Genomic DNA, 22061 nt, shown 5'->3' on the forward strand with positions numbered 1-22061 from the left:
GCTCACTCAAAAATACAGTTTCATCTTCAAATGAGGACTTAGTCGTTCTGCCTATTGTTATCTCTTGCTTTGACTGCGTTTATGTAGCTATTCATTGTGGTTGCTTGATTGAGACAACATGAGAGTTGTTTGAAAGACTCCAGCAGCACAAACAAAAGAGGACCTAACAAATGCTGAAGTGCAGTACTCTGCAAGGGCCCAGCAATGCTTACACTGTCTCTTTCTAATTGCATACTGACATGCTCTTTAAGAGCAACTTTAAATATGAGCAAGCAGGCATTCAAAGCACTGCTGTGGCACATCAGCACCATCTTTTCTGTTGCTTCTTTCCATTTAAAGCTTGTTCCAGTTAAAAGGTTGTGGCTCTAATGAGTTGGTAGTAACCAAGTGTTTTCCTGAGAAATTGAAAATTAAAATGTACTTTAAATTTGTGATGCTTTCTTCGGACCCTTTTAATGCATAAAGGGTTTTGCACATATCATTCCCAAGGTTTGCCTTCTACCTCTGTGAACTGATTAAATAGTTTATTTACTGATGTCAAACTGATGAATGTCAGAACATATAAATTGATGTTCTCATACTTTTTCAACCTGTGTGTTGCAGGTGCATTGATCTTAAACATTTCTGATAACAAAATGTACCGAAGTGTGAGCTTGTCTGAAAGATGTTGCCAAATCATTTCTAAAGTATTTTGCTGCTTTTGTCATGTCTTGAAAAAATATTTTTAGTATAAGTTGAGAGCCTTACTAGTGTCTGGAGTATTAAAACACTGAGTTAATTTTTTTGGAAACAGCAACAGTTTGAAAAGTTTTCTCCAGAGCATTTCCCGATTTAGGATAATATGGAATTTCCTCTATATCTGGGCACCTGTTTTCACAAAGCTTCTAAGAATTTGGTGATTTTGTGACTTTTGCCCTTTTGCAGATTGGACTGAATTGACTAAGAGCATCTTAAGTTATTACATGTGGTGAGAGGGTATGAAAGCTTTGATTCTTAAGGGAATCATGTTAAAAACAACTTGTGGTGCAGATGTTGGGTGTAGCATATCTAAATCACTATTTCCGTTACAAGGATGGCCCAGAAAACGAACTTGAATACTTTTAGCAAATATAGAATTGCTTAGGTTGGAAAAGACCTTAAAGATCCCACTCAGATCCGTTTTCTAATCGCCATCAATATTGTATTTTAAAAAGTTGTTCTTTACCTCATTATTTTTCAAATCTAGTTGGTACCCAGTCACTAGCGATCTGGCTTTTCGTGCATGTAGTAACCAAAGAAAGAATAAATTCTGTTTTCGGAAGTACAGAGAAGGGTACAGAGATTAAGGTAACAGGTCGGATATGTAATAAGGGTTGAGGAATGTTGCATTGCTCAGCAAAAAGGTATTGCATTTAATTTCTGATATAAAGTTCTCCAACTTACTGAAACTAATTTGGCTAGGCAGAGTTCAACCCATATAAATATATGGTGACCAAACCTGCCTGACCAAACTGCTGCTGTAGGAATGAATGCAAGATGCACTGTCTCCATGACAGGCACTTGAGAGTAACACATCATGTTGATGACTGATCAGTACTATTTTAGAGCTGAGTTTGAACATGTAAAAATTTGAATGGGTTTCCACTAGCTCATTACACTGGATTTTACAGTCTAAAATTTTATCAACTGCTAACAGAATGAAACTAGATTAACGTGGTCATAGAACAGCGATGGTTCAAATTATTTAGCATGTAAATAGACATTTAGGAGGACAGAGGGTTAGCAGAGCTGTTATTAAGCAGGGGAAATATGAAGTTGACATTTCTGACAGCTTTTAGGCTGCCAAGTTTGAGGCTAACGCTGATTTACGTATATTAGTTTGTTTTGTTTAGAAGCCTAGAAAAAAGAAAATAATTAGAAGAAATCTACTGTAGTAGTAAAGAAGTGGTGGGATTCGCAGCTCTATTCCAAAGTATTTAGAAGTGATAAATGTAGACCAAGTTTTATCACTCTGCATTTAAAACATGAACTTCATCACCTCCAAAATTCTTTTCCCTTTTGGTTTTCATTTGTATTACTAGTTCAGGCAGCATAGAACCTCTCTATCTCTCAGCACATTTGGTTCATACAGATGGATGAAAATGCTATTTGAGATGATGCACATCTGGAAGTAATTGTGGAATAGCAGAAAATTACTTTTTAATCTGATTTGAGAAATAAAAAGGTCTGGGTGGTAACATTTCAACTGCAAGTGTGCATTTAGTTCACCCTCATTATTGCTCTGAATTAATTTCCATAGCAGTTGGGGATTGATCCAAAGACCATTGATGTCAATGGGAGTCTTTTGCTGACATTAATGTGCTTTGGATTAGGTCTTCAGAAGTCATAAGTCTGTCTAGACCATAATTATTTCCTTGAAATTGTTCCTGATGATGTTTCTGCTCTCAGGGAAATTTGTGAAAGTCAAATCACCTCCTGTAGTGGAATGTTTATATATGTATGTTTTACTGATTAATGCTCAAATGAAGGAAGATGGTCAGATGTTAAATGTATATGAAGTGAAGCTCCTGTCTGTGCTGTTTGTATGTTTGGATCAATGCCTGAAAAATGACTTTTGGCTGTACCATCTTAATAAATTCTGGAGACCAAAGTGACAATCTAAATCCAGGAAATAATGCAAATGTTGCCAAAGTCACATCCTCCCTTTCACTCATTCATAGTAGAAACATCAATGTGTTTAAGCTTTGGTGATCCTTTCCATAATTTTTGTCTCACAGAGCGTTTTTTACTTGCTTGCTGAACTTTCCAAAGATGGAAACAGTTTCAGCAGTTAACTGAGGGGAACCTCCAGGTTTCCAGACAAAAAACCTATAATACGATTATATTTGTGTACAGTCAACTTCATTAGTTTGTCCCTGAACTAAAGCTAAGCCATATATTCTACCTCTAAGAGTAATTATGAACAGAAGTAATTTCTAGTTTCTGTCCCCTTTCCTAAGTATTCAAGAATTTGGTTCTATTCCTATGTTTTGAAAGAGCTGTTGACAGCTTTTGGTGAGAAAAAATTAGAATAAATATAATGTATAAATGTAACAGTTTTCCTTTTTTTTTTTTTTTTTTTTTTTTAAGATACCTTGCATAGGAAACTTGTTTATTGCATGCAAACATTCCCATATTAATTTAATCAGTCTTTGAACATTTTGGTTTTTGATCAATAACTTTGTAAGAGGAAGTAGACTACTGTGGTATGTTAAAAAAAATCAGCATGAGAGAATGTTGAGCCCAAAGATATAATAAATATTTCAAGATGCTGCATTATTGCTTTTGTCATCAATGCTTAACAACTATAAGCAGATTGAATCCTTAGGGACCTTGAAGAAACCAAAGTGTAAGCATTTCAAATGTAAGACCTCTGATAGAGGTTTCTAGTTAACACTCAAATATTAGAAAATGGTTGATATATCATTTGCTGCTCTAAGTGAAAGAGGACCATCTCAGCATATATGCTTTTTAGTGGGTTCTTGGTTTCTTTGCTCTTTTTAACTATAATGAATATTGCTTCATTATTACTCATATTGGGAGCAGTAAATGTTTTGCATCCATTGTTGAAGAATATGTAGAAATGTACTGTTCCTACAAAAATTATTAAACTCCTAACTTCAAGAGAAAATCTTTGATTTCCCTTATAATACATATACCATTAAAATGACCATTTAAAATAACTATTTGCCAGGGCTGCAGTGCTTTTTTTTGTCTTCCCTTTTCTCTGTTCTTTCATCGTTTCTTACTTGTCTGTTCTTTAGTCTCTATCTTTGTGTCATGCTTAAGGTGAATTTGGACATAATTTTGCAAGTGTTTAGAGAAGGTGAACTGTCATCTTTTGATAGGACTTGTTTCATTGGCCCCATTTCGCCTTTACACCTGTACAAGACAAAATACTTTTGAGCAGTAAAGCTGCTTATGGTGCATCTGGACAGGAAGTACATGCTGGTCTTTTCCTTGGAAAACTGGTACACAAAGAAGATAGAACTCCAGCAACATCTAGATCAGGAATGTGGTCACTGATATTTGTGAAAGTCGTTTATGGCCCTAAAATCAGTTATCACTATGCTTATTTCTATCTATTCAAACACCTTTAACTAAATGAAATATAATTCCACGTTGTTGGCAGGAACATTACAACAGTTTATTAAACTATTTGCTTGTCATCTCTGACAGAGTGCTAAATGAAGTTCTACGGTTAGCCACCTAAAAACAAGGAGCGGCATTGCCAAGCATAGTAGCACTTCCTAAACACTGTCAAATGTGTTGCAGAGCAACTCAGTCTGGCTGATTGGAACTGCTGCCAAATTACTCAAATGCAGAGATTGAGGCTTTCTCAGCTGTATAAGAAAATGATTGCTCTTGAGTTCAGGAGTATGAACTGCTTTCCACTCTGATGGGCAGCTGCATGATAACCAGGCTATTTCTAGAAAAATCCTGACCAGAAGGATATGCAGATGAACTTCGCAGGAGGGAAAATCTTTCTAGAAACAGTTTGGTTTCTGCCCATCAAAGTAGAGAGGAGCTACAGGCATTGTGGATTTTATTTATTTATTTATTTATTTATTTATTTATTTATTTATTTTGTAGCCAGGTAAATACAAAGTGTAAATGGTTTGGAAACATCCAAATTTGCTTTTGTTCAAATTCAGTAGTCTGGGAAGGACTTTGAATATTTTTTGTGTTTCATAGTGATGTGGTGATAAAAAGGTTCTTGATCACAGTGGACTTCCAGAACCCTTCACTGTCATAGTCACAAAGGAAATTGCGTCCTTCACCTCTTCTGATTAATATTTGTTGAGTCAACAGGAAAGGTATCCACATTCAATACCATATAGATGACAGAATATTTAACCTGAACATTAAATCAAAGGTCACACATCTGCTGACATTTGTGACTTGCTCTTTGCTGATGAATGAATATTGGTTATTCACATATATGTAAGTGGACAACATATTATTGACTATTCCACCCCTTCTGTCAAGTGATTGGTCAGGCCATTAGCATAGAGCAAAAAAAGGTTCTGCTCTAACCTTGCTGTGGTGGAAAATATCCTTAGGCAGTAGTCAACACTGACAGTACACTACAGAAATTTGTGCGAACAGCTCTGCTACTTCAGCAGCATACTTTTTAAAAACAGCACAGTTGAGAGCAAAGTCATGCAGGAAATAGCATAAGCCTGCCTAGTATTTAGGACATTAAAGCAGCTTGTCTGAAATGAGAGACATTTGGCTTCAAACAAAAGTAAACATCTATTAGGCACTAGTTGTTGCCACTCTTCATATGACTACAAAGCTCAGACCAGTTGTAGTCTCCACATCAAGCATCCAGACCATTTCCAGTGCACTGCTTTCAGGTCCTTGCTACCATAAAACTGCAGGATGTTACCTCAGATGCTGTGCTCTTAAATTGCTGTCAAAATCTTGATGCTAAAGCTAGATTATGGTAGGTCTAGTTATTTCAGACCCAGCTAGTTCTCATGTTGGGCAACAACTTGCCCAAAGCCAGTTACTACGGGCGGTTAAAATGAAGGGAAACCTTAGAGGTAGTACAAGGTGGTAAATGGGCAAGTTTAGGCAAATGATCATTTATTTGTCAGCAGTGTCATAGTGTGGGAAATTACATTTGAAGATTTTCTGCTCTGACAGAGAATAGATACTTACACCATCATACCATGCAGATAAAATCAAAATGGTGCTGTCTGGCATAGGTGAATATGGTGATTAAAGAGATTACATCTGTACACTCTGCAGTATCATGAAAGTGAGTCTCTTTCTGTGACAGTAAAGCCAAATCCTTATATTTTGATGGGAAGCAAGCATCATAATCACAGCCTTTGTATCACTGGTGCTATTGTATTTCTGACTGTCATTTAAAAGAAACACATATGGAAGATGTAAATTATATATATTTTTTGTAAATCTATTATATGAAGATGCATTTTTAATTTTTTTTCTGTTTGTGCATCTTAGTGTTTGAACCATTAGGCAATGACAGGACAAGCAGATCATTGAGGACTTGAAGGAGTTTTTACTACTATGAGTATGTTTTTAACAAAAGTGAAAGGATGACGTTTTTCTATATGAGAGGGGGAAAGTGAACTCTACAATTAGCATAATTGACACTAAAATTGTCTCAACATATGGAAAGCAGTTATTTGCACAACATATGAACCCTAATTTTTATGTATACCATCAAGATTATCTAAAATGTTTTCCTGTTTCATTGACGTATTGCAGTAGAAAACACATAATTGAGCAAACCTCAGATTAACCCTTAGTATGTTTTTGCAGATTGTGCTAAATCAAGACTGTTTTACCTGTTTTGAATCTGCTCTGCTGCATTCTCTAGAGTTTTCTAACAAATTTTATCAGGGCTGGTAATTTAACATGCTGTCATAATTTTCTGCAGGTGTAAAGCTGTTTTCTCACAGTTGTTCGGTGTTACTCACTTGTGGTAGTTTTTAAAGATTTAATCCTGAAGGTCTTACTATTTGATGTTATTTCAAAATTTAGAAAGGTTGTCAGCTAGTTTTCATTCTACTTGAAGTCATTGAACTGCAGTGTTTATGTGGATACTTATGTTCATGTGTTCATCTCCCTTAACACTTCCTTTTATACATCCAAAGGAAAGGGTTACCATTCCTTATCCTGCTCTAAAACTTAGGATACTGGACCATGAATCCTGGGCATGGAGGCTTCATCATCTGCTCAGTAGCATATCTGGAAGGAGTCTCTCTCCTCTATATGATGATTATGATCAAGGATGATGATTTCTACTCACATCTTTACAGAAAAATGTGTTATAGATGTCAGATAGTAAAGTTGATTTTTCAGATTACTCTTCTGAGGAATTTATTAATTAGTAGCCATCAGATATTAACCGTTAGCATTAGATCACATTTTTGCTTCGTCACTTGACCTGTGGAGTAGATATCTAAAGGTGGAAGATTCCAATGCTGTTACCATTTACGGTATGCTGGTACCATTTATGTCTTCCATCCTACATCATGCCACACACTAGGATGGGAATGTATAGTGGCTATCTGCAGCAGGCACAACCTATTTAAAAATCTATGAATTTTATTTAGCTTTTTGAAGAAATTTAGGAATACTCATTCAACATAAGTAGCTGGCAGTTTAGGGACTGAGAGGGCAAATTGAATCTCATTATATGCTTGTCCAAATATGAAAGCTGGTAATCTGGTTGCCTTTGTATAAAAAAAAAAATATTGCTTGCTCTGCATAAGCTCTGAACCATGATGCTGTTTAGCTAAATCAAATAGTTTTGCTAGCTAATACAAATTGAATTCAAACTGAACAGTTTTCTCAGACTCAGAAAGTGAAATCAATTTGTGTATGCAGAGAATCAAGCAATAAAAATTGCCATTTTCTCCATGTCCTTTTTTGAGTAGTAGGGGTCAAATATAGACAATGAAATTTTATACGAGAGATGGGAGTTAAAATCTTTTATACTTTTTTTTTTTTTTTTTTTAGTAATTCATTCAATGAATGTTTTCAGGCAAATACAAGCAATTGCTTGCATAAAATGATTTGGCTTGATGGAGGAGGAAGTCTGTGGTGCTTAGGTAGATCCATAGTCCAACATGGCAGGCAAAGTGTTGCAGTGTTTGGAGCACCGTTGGCTGACCTGTAGAAGTTCAACTGCAGGAAGGCCAGCTCAATTTTTACACCAGATCTTCCAGACCATCTTCCATCAGGATTAGAGAAGCTCAGTAGAGCCCTCATTCTTTAAAGAAACCATAGTTGGATCATATTTTGAGTACAGTGTGAGAGAGAGAGGTTTTGTAGATTTGATGACTGCTGATACATTTAGGAAAACAGGAACAGCAGCAGCAGTAGGCATTTGAATTACCAGTATTCTCAACAGTATTTTGGTAAGATAAATAGGGTCTGTGTCCGCACTCCAATTCCAAATGGTTCATAGACATTAACTTTAGAGATATCAGCTAATGGAAATGATACTGATCCAATTTTTCTACAAAACCCACTTAATAGTCATTGAGTGTGTAATTTCCTATGAAATGTATGTGGAGTTAAGAAGGTAACACACTTGTCATTGCCCATTTGTTAGGCTAAAAAGCAAATTAAAAAATGCAGGATAATTTTTCTATTGCCTCTCAAGACGTACCTGTTCCCTCTTTGGATGTGGTTAAGGTAGTTAGAACCAATTTATGCTACAGTATGAGTGTTTTAAGACAAGAATACACATGAAAATTCTCTCAACCAGAGACTAAATACAGATTTAAAATAGATATCTTTTTTCCACTTTGAAACTGTTTGCTGTCTTAAATTTTAATTTCATTTTAATGAGGTGTACTTTAGCCATTTTTCTAATGTTGTGCTTGTGTATCATTAATTTTGAGAACTATATGGTCTGTCTCCTGACTAAATATCTAACCAGATGTTCTACAACAAAGTGAGAAAATATACCATCATCATAAACACACCCACACACACACAAAAACTGTATCTTGTAAGCATGAGGTGGCTAACTTGTGATATTTGCAGTTCTGCAATGTGTTTTTTGTCCATGGATGATGACTTTCTGGTTCAAGTATTGGATACAGTGACAAGAGGTGAAGTGCTGCTGGATCTTGTGCTCACCAATGCAATGGAGATCATTAAAGATATTAAGATTAGCGGTAGTCTAGGCTGCAGCAACCATGCCCTGATTGAGTTTGTGACCTCAAGGGCCTGGCAAAGGGGTGGGTTGTGACCCTGAACTTTGGGAGAGCAAGCTTTGGACTGTTTAAGGAATTGTTGGATGAGATCTCCTGGGAAACTGTCCTTAGAGACAAAGAAGTAGAAGAAAGCTGGCTGCTCTTTAAGGATGCCTTTCTGAGAGCACAAGAGCTCTCCATCTGTTAGAATCAGAAAGTGGGCAGGGGAGGCAGGCTTGGCAAGGACCTACTGGTCAGACTGAGGGAAAAGAAGGGATTTGTGCTGTGGAAACAAGGACGTGTCACATGGGAAGATTACAGGCATGCTGTATAGACTTGAAGAGAGTGCATTAGGAAAGCCAAGGCACAGATGGAATTGAACTCGGTGAGAAACGTTAAAAACAGCAAGAAGGGATTCTATAGGTACAGTGGGCAGAAGAGGCTGGCCAAAGAGAGTGTACCTCCTTTGGTTAATGAGAAAGGAAAACTGGCAATGACAGATATGGAGAAGGCTGAGGTACTAAATGAGTTTATTGCCTTGGTCTTCACTGGTAGTCAGGATTCTCGTCTTTCTCACATCCTTGAAGCTCACATCATTGAGCCTCTAGGTGGGAACTGAGAGAGTAAATTCCCTACCGCTGTAGGATCAGAGCAAGTCCAAGACCACCTCATGAGACTGAATGTGTACAAGTCTATGGGGCCAGATGACATGCATGTCAGGGTCCTAAAGGAGCTGGCTGATGTGGTTGCTGAGCTGCACTCCATCATATTTGAAAAGTCTTGGCTGTCAGGCGAAGTCCCCAGGAACTGGAAAAAAGGAAATGTCACTCCCATTTACAAGAAAGGGAGGAAGGAGTACCCAGGGAGTTACAGGCTGGTTAGCCTCACCTCTGTTCCTGGGAAGATGATGGAACTGATGTTCCTGGAAGACATGTTAAGGTGCATGAGGGATGAACAGGTGATCCGAGACAGTCAGCATGGCTTTGCCAAGGGAATGTTGTGCCTGACCAATTTGATGGCCTTTGATAATGGAGTACCAACATCGGTAGACAAAGGGAAGGAGACTGATGTCATCTGCCTGGACTTGTGCAAGGCCTTTAACATGATCCCCCACCACATCCTTATCTCTAAATTGGAGACATACAGATCTGAGGGGTGGACTATTCAATGGACAAGGAACTGATTGGAAATAGAGAGTTCTGGTGAATGGCCCTATGTCCAAGTGGAAGCTGGTGATGAGCAGTGTCCCACAGGAGTCTGTTCTGGGACCGATGCTCTTCAACATCTTTATCAGTTATATTGATAATGGGCTCAAATGCACCCTCAGCAAGTGTGCTGATGACACCAAGTTGAGTGGTGCAGTTGACTTGTTAGAAGGAAGGGATACTATCCAGAGGAACCTTGACAAACTCTAGAGGTGGACCTATGTGAACCTAATGAGGTTTAACATAGCAAAGTGCAAGATTTTGCACTTGGGTCGGAGTAACCCCAGATACATATAAAGACTGTGAGAAGAACGCCTGGAGAGTAGCCCTGTGGAGAAGGACCTTGGGGTCCTGGTGGATGAAAAACTGAACATAAGCCAGCAGTGTGCTCTTGCAGCTCAGAAAGCCAATGGTATCCTGGGATCCATCAGAAGAGAGGTGGCCAGCAGGGACAGGGAAGTAATTGTCACTCTCTACTCTGTCCTTGTGAGGCTCCATCTGGAGTATTGTGTCCAGGTCTGGGGCCTCCAGTACAAGAAAGATGTGGAGCACTTGGAGAGGGTCCAGAGGAGGGACATGAAGGTGATCAGAGGTCTGGAGCACCTCCCCTACAAAGACAGGCTGAGGGACCTGGGCTTGTTCAGCCTGGAGAAGTCTACAAGGAGATTGCAACCTTCCAGTATTTAAAAGGGGATTAAAAAAGGAGGGGAATCAACTCTTTACAAGGGTAGACAGTGACTGGACAATGGGGAATGGTTTTAAGCTCAAGGAAGGAAGGTTTAGATTGGATGTCAGGGGGAAATTCTTTGCCAAAAGAGTGGTGAGGTGCTGGTACAGGCTGCACAGAGAGGTTATGGATACTCCATCCCTGGAGGCGTTCAAGTTGAGGATGGATGGGGTCCTGTGCAGCCTGGTCTAATACCAGATCTGGAGGTTGGTGGCCCTGCTTGTGGCAGTGGGGTTGGAACTTAATGATTCTTGGTATCCCTTCCAACCCAAGCCATTCTATGATTTTTTTTAACTTAGTTAAGCATCCTTGAAAACTTGTCTCTATTTTGTATTAAGGCAGATGAAATATGAATCCGTGTTCCCATGTTTGTGCTGAGGCTTTTTCACTGTGTCTTCCAAAAGCACTGTATTCTTTGTGAACATATTTTGTTATTATTAGAGTTTGATTTAATAGGATGTATTTCAACTTTTTTGTTGCGAGTTATGTATTAAACAGAAACGTTCTGTTTCCATTGACACACAGAGTTGCCCTTCCTAACCATGACTGCGTTCTCTGCACACTGTGTCAAATATCCTCTTCTGTAAGCAAAATTTCTTTTAACAGCACACTCCTATAGAATTTACTATTCCAATTTAGTTTTCAACAATAGCAAATTAAAACACATCTGGAGGCAAAAGAGAACGTGTGCTCCTGTATCTGAATGGTTTAATCTGTTTCTTTAGATATGTTTGAATTTGAGGCTGAACACTTGGGACTATTTCAGGTCACTATCTAGCTGTAGATTTCTCCTTTGGACCTGAATATCTCACTAGGGTCTGAGTGTGAGATTGTAGTTGGAGTTACTCTTTTCTGTTTTTTTGTTTTCTTGGTTTTTTTGTTTGTTTGTTTTTTGTATGTGTGTTTTGTTTTTTTAAAAAAACTAAGGAGTAAAGAGAGAAAAATGCCAATACGTTGGCCTTATAGAGTAAGCATAGTTATTGCAGTTGTTGAATATGTTGAACAGGAAATTGCAAACTAACAATAATCAACTGTTCTTTTTATGCTCTGAGGACTTTCTTTCATTTTAATGTCTGTCTTTTATTCCGCATACCTAGTTTATCCTGTTTTTACCAATGTGATTACTAGTAAATTCCAATGGGTGGTATTTTGAAGAGATGTTGTCTTAGGGATATTCTAAGTTTTTCAAGACAAAAAGAAATGATTATTGATTTCCAGTCACCATAAAGTACACACACATCGCAATAAAGGTTAAGTGCTTAAGAGAATGCAAAAGAGCAGAGTATTTAAGTTTAAATAAAAAATATCCAGATAAAAAAGAAATCAGACTGAAGTAAATACAGTGATTTACTTTCTGATGAGTGATGAGTAAGTCTGGAACAGTTACTTGATTTCATCACTGCTGATGGGATGTTTTTTGTTTTTCTTAACACAAATATAGACATGTCAACATTCATCTTGACCACAAGTAGTACTGAATTTAACCCCAACTATATTTCAGGCTTCATATGTTTTTATCATGATTATACAAATTTATAAATCCTTAATGCCCTTAATGCCACCCATATGTTGTGCTGAAATCCTCAGATATCTGTAGAAATAACAATCAAGAAGATATGGGCTCCGAAAGCTGAAAACAGACCTAAACCAGTCTAACAGCTAAAGATTTGTCAGCTGGACCCTAATACTCCTAAACCTTTGGCATAGCAAATGTTGCCTTTGAGAACATAGCCCATTCTGTCCGGGCATCTTAAACCATTTTAAAGAAATAATATAAAATAAATGAAATTCCTTACTTCTAAATAGAAGGCATGATCCTGGCATCTGTGCTTCTCCCTCAAGTGCTATCCTTCTGTGCCACAATCAGCATGAGCTTTTCTTAGATTTATGCTTGTGGGCATATGGACAAATGGAAGTCACTTGGAGATGCCAGTTGTCCTCATTTTTTTTTTTTCTTATGTCCTTATCAACTGCCAGTTACTAAGGACGGTACTAGTTTTACTGCTAAGCAGTATGTAGTCAGATTGTATCATGCACATTTTAGAACTGCAGAAGCAGAAGGCAAGAGAAGCCTCTGCAAGGATTAGGATGTGTGCAAATTCAGGTATTTTCCCCCAACAGAAGGTGTTCCTATCTGATTCCTCAGCCTGTGCTAATGCTCTGTCTCAGATTTGTATACACACTTGCCCAGTAACTGGAAAAGACTAATCAATTGGAAGCAATCTGATGCTCCCATCTTTCTGTGCCTATTTGAAACCCAAGGCCTTTAGAAGATACAGGTCATTACTAGTTTGGAGGCTACTGTGCCAGTGGGACTAAGAATTTCTGCTAGTGGTTCTATCTTTTGTTGCTAGTCTTTTGTTAGGCAACAATAGCTTTCCTCCTTTCACACCAACTATTCATATTGCAGGGTTTTATTTTCCCATCCATTCAGAGTAAACCGATGCACAAGCTCAGCATTATAATGAATTTCTATTTGGTTAGGCAGAAGTTGGATTGTCATGAGTAATCGAATTACTCCTCTGGAGACAGGTTTTCTAAGTAAAGTGATGAGGTGAAGCGATTACAACTGTAACCCTTACAAGCATAAAAAGATGTGTTATGCTAATCCTTTGTGAATGGATTGAATTGAAAGCAAGGGGAATAAAAAAGCATGCTCTTGGAAAAAGAAGGGGTATGAAAAGGACTACTGTGTCATTTATTCCCTTTTCATTCATCCTCTGTTGCTCTAGAAAAAAAAAAGTAGAGGCAAACTCGAGTGCTTTACCTTTCAAGTCTGTCATTCAAGTCATTTAATCTTAAGCTGATTGAAATACTGTGTTAAAAAAAAAAAAATCAAGGGAGAAAAGGAGGTGGAAGATTGGGTGTAGCAAAAAGAAAAGGGTGAAGAACTGCCAGTAAGTGTAGGTTGCTTTTTTTAGGTTGGTAACCTGGTATGAACTTACATTACCTTGGTGTAAAAGTGGCAGAGTGTGTATTTGTTGGGCTAGGGAGGAAACAATGGGCATATTGGAAAGGTGTAGGTTAAACTAAATACTACCTTTATTTGCTAATATTTTTAGCCCAAGCATAAGAACCTCGTTACCTCAGGCTTGTTTATTTCTGTTCCAGTTTTTTCAGCTGTTAAATAGGAGTGCTCTGTCTCAATTTAATACCTGAAAAGTCTTCTAAAGGTTCAGCAAGAAGGAGCTGGCATGTGAATTATAGTGTAGTAACCAGCTGAATAGAGCACTATAAATAGCTTTTTGTTAATTAGAGAAGAGATAACTTTTAGTTTTTAGATGACCAACCTGAGTATGAATGGCTAGTGGCATAAGTTGTATATCTTTGTTGCTTTTCAAAAATTTGAAACTATTTTCATAGTTGCTCATTTGTTTAATTTGTCTGCTTTTCTGTGGTGAGTTGACCCTAGCCAGCAACAGAACTGCTCACTCATTCCCCTGCCAGCAGAATTGAGGCAGAGAATCAAATGAGCAAAAGCAGGAAAACTTTTGAACTGATATAGAACAATTTAGTTAGGGAAGGAAAACATTAAAACCAAAAAGTGATGCAGAGACAGTCAGTCCCCACCTTCCAAAGGCAACCTGATGCCCAGCCAGTTTCTGAGCTATGGTTACTTCAGGAAGATGAAACTCCTAGGTTTTGTTACCAGACTTCGTATAACATGTGATATCCCTTTGGTCAGTTTAGGTCAGCTGTCCTGGCTGTCTTTCTTCCCCACCTCTGGCCTTCCTCCCAGTGTCCTTCCTGGGAGCAGGCTTGATGCTGTGCAAGCACTGCTCAGCCATAACTAAAACGTCAGTGCTATCAATGTTGCTTTAGTCACATATCCGAAACATAGCATCATACAGTGCTTGTTGTAATCTTGGCAGTGATTTCTAAACCATTTCTCTGCATTTTATCTTGGCTGGACTGACCCCTTGTGTACAAGGAGCCCTGTTTGCAAAGGAGGGGATAGCCCTTGTCCAAACGAAATTCACTCCTAGCTCATCTGGAATTTTCTTTCACCTAATCTTAAAGACAGCAGTGAAATTCAAGCTGCACTCTGTTTCGTTTATAGAGCATTTGATGGGTCAAACACAGGAGAGATCTGTGCACGGCACTGAGCATGATGAGCCTCTGAGCAGTTGTTAGTGGTGGCATTACTTGGGGAGAAGGACATTTGCTTTTAATGATGCAGTCTTTGTACAGGTGTATCATAGGATTACAGCAGATAACAGCTTTTTCAGGGTAGTGCTTACAGGAAAGGCTGCTCAGCCATAGGCAGCTTATGAAGGCCTGCTCTGCTCCTAACAGGTCTCCTCTCCCATCTCATGTGCAGAGACTTGGAAAAACACATAAAGCTGTTTTAGTCATTCTTACACCAGTCTTAACTTCCAGTGGAAATTTTCTGAGCATACTCACATCTATAAAAAATAATTAGGAAAATTTGGCTCCTGAAAAATAGAGTTTGTATTTGGCTGTTGCTGTCACTAAATTTTCAGTCAGTGATTGTAATTGAAGTTTCTTAAAAATCACTGGTGCTTTTATCCTTGCCAAAATTTAAGACTGGTGTGAAACAGTTCAGTGCAATGAATCCTATTTTGAACTCAGGTTCCCTAAGTAAATGTTAAGTCATTGAGCTGAGTAAGAATGAAATTTAGTTAGCATGTTGCAATGCAGTAAAACATTTCATGTATTTTACTTTCCTGAAAAAGGTTTTACAAGCTCTCAGTTAACAGGTGGAAAATTGAAACATAAAAATCTTCTGGTGATCAAACAGATTTAATAATTACTTGCAATGTCTGTGAAATTTTAATACAGTATTTTTTATTGCTGTAAGTACATTCTGCTGTAAATAAATGAAAATAAGATATTTTTTTTTTCTGCGTGATTCTGCTAGGAGCATATAGCCTATATATCTAACAAATTATCAAACAGCTTTGCAGTAGGTATTGCTTTTATGTGAAATGAAAGTGTTTAAGTTGACATCTTTATTCACTACATGTGATGAAGCAGAATACAGAGACATAAGGTATTACTTTTATTACTTTGGTTTCTTTTAAGAGTGATTGAACAACTCCTCTTTTTTTTTTTCCATACTGACATAGCCTCACAGATTTCACTTGAAGGACTGGTCTTAGATGTATATGTATATGTATATTTCCCAGATCTCAAGAGAGTAGACAAATGCAGAAGATAGCTAAGGCAAACTGGAACATTTTGAGTTTAAAAAACTGTTTATACTTACAGCAAATGAACAAACTCTGTGCTTAGAATGCATGCAACAGCAACAAAATAAAGATTAAGTAGACTATTTAGACTTAATCTCAGTTCAATTTGGTCATTGATGAATATTTTGAGAAATAATTTCTTTATGCTTAGGAAAAAAGAAAGTAACACAGGTTTAAAAACCATATGAAAAGTGCTAAGGGTAAAAGCTGTTTTGTTTTCAACTGCTAAGAAAGAGAAAGAAGTATATTTAAAAAAAAAAAAAAAAAACATGAAGTTGAGGAATTAGTAGCTGTGACTACAGGTAATAAATACCAGAAAGAGGTAAAGTCTGTAAATCACTACATACAGATCTTATAGTGCATTTCAACCATGATTTGAAATGCTATTTATGTTCTTGTTCCGCCTATCTCAAAAATACAATTTATGTGGAGTTATGTGGTAACTTTGCATTGTGAGAGCATATATGGTAGCATCTTGAGTTCTCATTGCTAACCAGCACAAAGAATAACTGTTTTGGGCTCCACAAATTTAGCATTTTTAACAGGTCTGGGAGTGTGCCTTTTGAAAGCAGGAAAGAAAGAAGTCTGCTCTTTTCCTCACTGAGATCTCACAATTAGTTTTGCTTCTGTTTTCATTAGCATCTCCACCGTACTACTTTCTCTCAGATTCCTGTAGTAACAGAATATAAATCAAGTACAATTTAAGTTGACACACACAATTAAAAATCATTGATTTAATCAAAAAACACTGGTTTTTATCACTCCAAAGAATTTTTTAACATTTTCTATACCAATTGCTACTTCTTTTCTTTTTTCATATCAGCATGCTTTAATTTGAAATTTTCCCTTTTGCAGTTGGGTTTGTTGACTTTTTTTTTTTTCATTTTTTTTTCTTATAGACTACTTCTTTTTTCATTGACATTTCTTCATTCCACATTTCTGTTTTCCAGACGTATTTTCTTTCCATTTCTGATTTCCTTTTCCATTAAATATATCGTGTCTCTGCGTTTTAACTCTCTTGTCTGACCTAGGGCAGCTCCTTTAACCACAAGCTGTCTTTCTGCTGTTAAACCCTGAATCACCACTCTTTTATCTCCCCACTCTTTCTTAAGGCAGGTTTTATCCATCCCTGGGAAGCCCCTGAGGAGAGTTCCACAAGGAAATGAGGACAGCATTCCAGGGAGAAAAGTAATCAAGTACTGAAGGCAGTAAATTTTTTTGCCTGATACATGGCCATATTATCAGCAGCCTAAAACGATGCTTTTTATCCCGTTCCCCAGTTAATGAAACCTCAGCTGATCAAGATGTTCTGGAAAGTGAAAACTAATTCAGCCACTTTCTCCATTGGCTTTCTGCACTTCTTTGAATGTAGAGCTAGGACATGAGAGAGCACTATTCATCTCTGTAGGCCATCAGTGGCAACTGAGAATCTTTTGCAAAGCCCAAACATGAGTGTTTTGTTAAGTACTTGGGGCCAGATGCTTAGAGCTACAGTCAACTTTAAAAAGTGCCTGCTCTCATTGAACCTTAGGTGACTGCTTTTTAAATTGTGAGAGCCTTGAAAAGCCTCGAATGTGAATCTAAGTGAAATAATGAAACTGGGAGAAATACAAAGTTAAAACTGCCACCTGTGCATTTCATGGAAATACTGCTTTGCACATTTATTTATGAAAACAAAGTAATAGCAACTACTTAGACGATAAGAGAAACAGTCTCAGATTGTGTATTCATGTATAAGTTAGGAGTCTTGAAATAATTCAGGTTGGAGGTCTTCCAGTCCAGTCACTGCTGAAAGCAGATTCAACTTCAGTGAATCCAACTGTTAAGTTATCAATCCAACTTTTAAGTTTCATCAAGTTGCCTGGGGCCTTGTCAAGTTGAGTTTTGAATGTCTACTAAGGACAGGGATTCCACAGACTTTCTGGACACCTTTCACTGTGTTTGACCATCCTCCCTGTGTCATGTTTGTTGTTGATATTGTTGTTGTTTTTTAATGCAGTCTGCTTGGGATTTTTCCTTGTTATGTCTTTTGCCTCTAATTTTTTTGCTGTCCATCTATCAAAGCACCTGCCAGTCTCTCATTGTTAGGTCTGTGTTCATCCTCTTATGAGGCAACTGAAGATGTACAACAGGATCCATTCCCTCCTTCCTCCAAGCCTCCCTCAAAGCAGTTTTTGCCCAAGTCTTTGTAGGTGAAAGAAGTTAGAATTATTTTCTCCTAGAAGGTCACTTGTAGCTAAGTGCAAATATATCTGTCCTGGTTCAAGTTTGGGAGCACTGAATGTCACATTTATCTGTATCAGATACACAGATACAATGAGTGAAATTTTTACCTGAATTTACATAAAATGAAAGATTACTATTTCTTTTCTCAATGGAGTAATGGTAAATGTATTTACTTCTAATTTAGTCAACTTTGATTATTTTCTTCTATTTTGTTAATTTTCTTCTATTTGAACTTTTTTTGCAGCAAAACAATGTAGCACTATATATTAATTTAGAAGAAAACTTACAGTTTCATTTCTTCCTTTTTCTTCTCATCATTTTGTCCTGTTGAAAATAACTGTTCTTTAAACACTTCTAAAGTGCTCTAGTGATCAAAACATGGTTTTTGTATTTTTCTTGTTAGGAAATTTGATGTAGTCCCACTGAGTTGTTTAATATTAGATTCTTAAGCATGTTATTACTTCTTATTTCTTGAATACTTGAGGTACACAAACACTGATATATTTAATTTTACTTTAAGATATTCCAGAAACAGAAGACATAATCATAGAGCATGGCACTATATTTTAATGTAATACTTATTAGTCTAGTTATTACAACATAGACAAGAAGAAATATTGTTTGTAGATAGTATCATTACATCATCGGTTAGCTAATGTTTCCCCAGGTACATGTTTCTTTGTTCCTTTTCAAATGTGGGTATTTAAAACATGACTATAGATTTGATTCTTTAGATTTGCTCAAGCTGTTTGAAAACCATCTCTTGAGTTCATGCTGTCTGAGTGTGACAAGGTGACTTTCTCCATACAAGCTTGAAAATTTTGGCCAGTTGTCTCTAAGAAAACTGTTAGATAACACCGCTTAATATTTAGGGAAAAACTGCTGAAGTGAGTCATTCATTATAGTCATATCAAATCAATCACTGAATAAAGCCATTTTTCACTTCTTTCAAAAGAAGAAGACCGTATCTGCCATGGATGGTCAGGAATGCCTGCTTATAAACAGGAGCTCACACTGGAGTGGGCTATGCATTTTGAATTGCAAGTCACATTATGCCTAATTTAAATGAGCTACATATAGGTGTGTCTTAGCCTCTGTCTCTGAATACTAGAGCACATTGTTTTCATGCCAATCCTGGTTTAATTCAATTTCAACGTTTATTTTAAAATACAAATTTGTTTTTGCTCATTTTTTGCAAAGCTCAGTGCCTCAACTTAGATATTTTTGCCACCTCATCTGCAAGAGTTCTTGGCACTCCTTTAGTTTAAGGTGATTTTCTCCTCCAAATCAGTCACATTTTAATCAGATCACAACTGTCTGAAAACCCCTAAAACCAGATTTAAAGCATAAATACTAGTAATCTTCTTTGCCAGCAACCCATTACATAAATCATAATACAATATTTGTGTGTTATAGTTGGCTTCATTTATTTTGACTTCCTTGTGGATTTGAAGCTTTTGCAATATATATTCTTTTTTTCCTTTGTTACGGTTATACTTTCCCAGAGAAGCTAGCTGGGAAAGCAGCAGCCCAAGGCATATCCGATACAGAGCAGCTAATTTCATACTCTGGATAAAAACAACTAAATGCTCCACTACCCACCAAACACGCAGCCAAGGGGACCACAAATCCACTTTCAAACTGATATCTTTTAGTTCTGCACACTGCACAATATAGTACTATTTTTCATACAGCCTTCTGCCAGAGTAAGCTTTGTGCAATTAAAGACTGATTCTTTACTTTTTTATGAAGCGGTCTAGTACCAGATATGAAAAATTTGTCTGACTTCAATCATCAAGGCTTTTTATTACATCTGGTTCTCTCATCTCCGTGTTGTGTATTTTCTTGAATAATGGAAATGACAAAATGTCTCATTTCTTTCAGAAAAGAGAAATTGATTGGAGTTTAAGGTTTGAAGGCAACAAGACTTATGTGTAAAAAGAAAAAATGTGAAAAAATAAAGCCAGAGATTCAGAAAGTGGCAATACACATGAACAGTCTATGTTCCTTCAAGAGCAAGTGTTCGGTCCTGTAGTCTGTCCAACTGCCACCTCTGCTTCCAGCTTGAATGTTTCTTTGAAATGTTAGTAATATAGGGAGATGCAAAAGTGAAAAGAGAGGCAATGGCACAGTACAAAATGCTTTTAATGTCATTACAGGCCCTGATCTGAACTCGCTACTCAATGGCAATCAACCCAGAGCTAGGAACATCAGTGTTTTTTCACAGTCATCACTGCATTAGCTGAATGCTTTCACTGTGCTTATGGCTCCATTTCTAGATGTCAAATGCAGTAAACAAGCCTATAAACAGAATTGTGACTTCTTTCACAGGGTTTAAAGGCTTGGGTTCATGTTTGTTTTGCAAATGGTTGATGTAGCTGAAGAAGTCAAAGCTTTCAATCTGCTAAATGCTGTTGCCCCCACGTCAGAGCTGGTAGACAAGCATGTTTAAACTCTGCCTTTTTGAATTTTTTGGTGTGAGATCAGGTGGCTCAGCTTAAACTGCTGGCAAAAGACCTTTCAGATGCATTTGGATAAGTAGATTTGGGAACAACTGCATAATTAGAGTAATGGTTGAGACAGTACTTGCAGCCCACTGCACCATGATGTGCAGCTGGGTAACATCCTGTTGGCTTGGAAAGGGATATTTGTCTTTCCCTTGCACTTGTAGGCCTCCAGTTGTTTTAACACCTATTAGTGGTAAGGAGTACAGGAGAACCTGTCGAGAGATTTTTAGCAGTGTGACTTTCTGAGAATGAGTGCTCTTCAAATGAAAAGATTTTAAGAAGTCAGTTCTCTGACATGGATGCTGCATTCCAGAGTATCCTGTGATGTTCCTAGTTATCCTAGTGAACTCCTATGGACATTGAGTCATGTCGGAAAAGTGTTGTATGATTAAAAAAGCTGCAAAGAAATTTTCTAGGTGGAAGAATAGAATGAATGTGAAAGAAAGTGCCTTTATTATTGTTATTTCAGGGTGCTTATAATTACCTTTAACGTTCTTTGGAAAATGGACCGCATTTTACAGGAAACAAAATCCTGAAGGCTGACCATTGTGGCAGTAAAGATCTGGAATATTAATAATGGATAGGTGCTATTAAATAGCAATTTAACATTGTATTAACTTCAATCTATGTGGTTTTGGAAAAAAAAAGTGGGACACAGCCCCAGAGGAAAAATTAAAAATTTCTTTCCTTGGAGAGGACTTTTTTTTCTCTCCTGACACCACTCAGGTTGGCCAGGAGCTCGATGCTTTTTTTTGAAAGGACGAAGGAACCATCCTATTTCTGTTCCTCCTTTATTACCTGTCACAGTTAGGCTTGATTTCCATGACGAGAGGGTGAAAAGACCCATGGATACACGCCCCAGGAAGGGGTGGTGGGAAGGGAAAAGTAGGAAGATGGGCTTAGACAAGGCAAACAGCAGCAACAAGCTAAAGGAAAAAAAAACTTTACAAAATATAATAGTGCAATGTGAAATAATACAATATAATACATTATAATTGAAATTGAAACTATTACATAAAATGCAAAAGAGAGAGTTTCAGAAACTGAAGTCCTAACTCTAATGCTGTAGGAGAAGCGGGCAGGGAGCAAAGAGAGAAGTCTCGTGACTTCCAGTCTGTTTTATCTTTCCCTCCAAATGGAAAACGGAAGTGGAAAAATGAAGTCTTCTGGGAGTTGCAGTTCATTCTTCTCTTCTGGGACCAAGAGACTGGAACTCATGAAGTATATCAACAATCCACAGAACTGCAGCATTAGTTCCTTAACTCCCAGTGCACTGCACGATGTTATGATTTGGAATGCTGATGAAAAGCTATGAAACCTTGACATTGCCTCAATTTTTCACAGGAAGTAATCACAGCAACCTGAAGTAATGGTAGCAGTCCATCCAACAAGTGATTATTAAGTGGCTGCAAACAAGTGGATCAGTGTCAGGGGACCTTCTTCATCAATATCCCTTTTCAGACAATCAGGGGAAAATG

General features: G+C 37.4%; 1 protein-coding gene across 10 annotated transcripts in view; it reads left to right on the forward strand.

The window, feature by feature from the left end:
* PTPRK (protein tyrosine phosphatase, receptor type K) overlaps positions 1-22061 on the forward strand; it is a 391069-nt gene that overhangs the window by 323005 nt on the left and 46003 nt on the right. The gene's annotated exons all lie outside the window — the stretch shown is intronic.

The sequence above is a fragment of the Gallus gallus genome, chromosome 3 (assembly GCF_016699485.2).
Source record: "Gallus gallus isolate bGalGal1 chromosome 3, bGalGal1.mat.broiler.GRCg7b, whole genome shotgun sequence".
Lineage (NCBI taxonomy): Eukaryota > Metazoa > Chordata > Aves > Galliformes > Phasianidae > Gallus > Gallus gallus.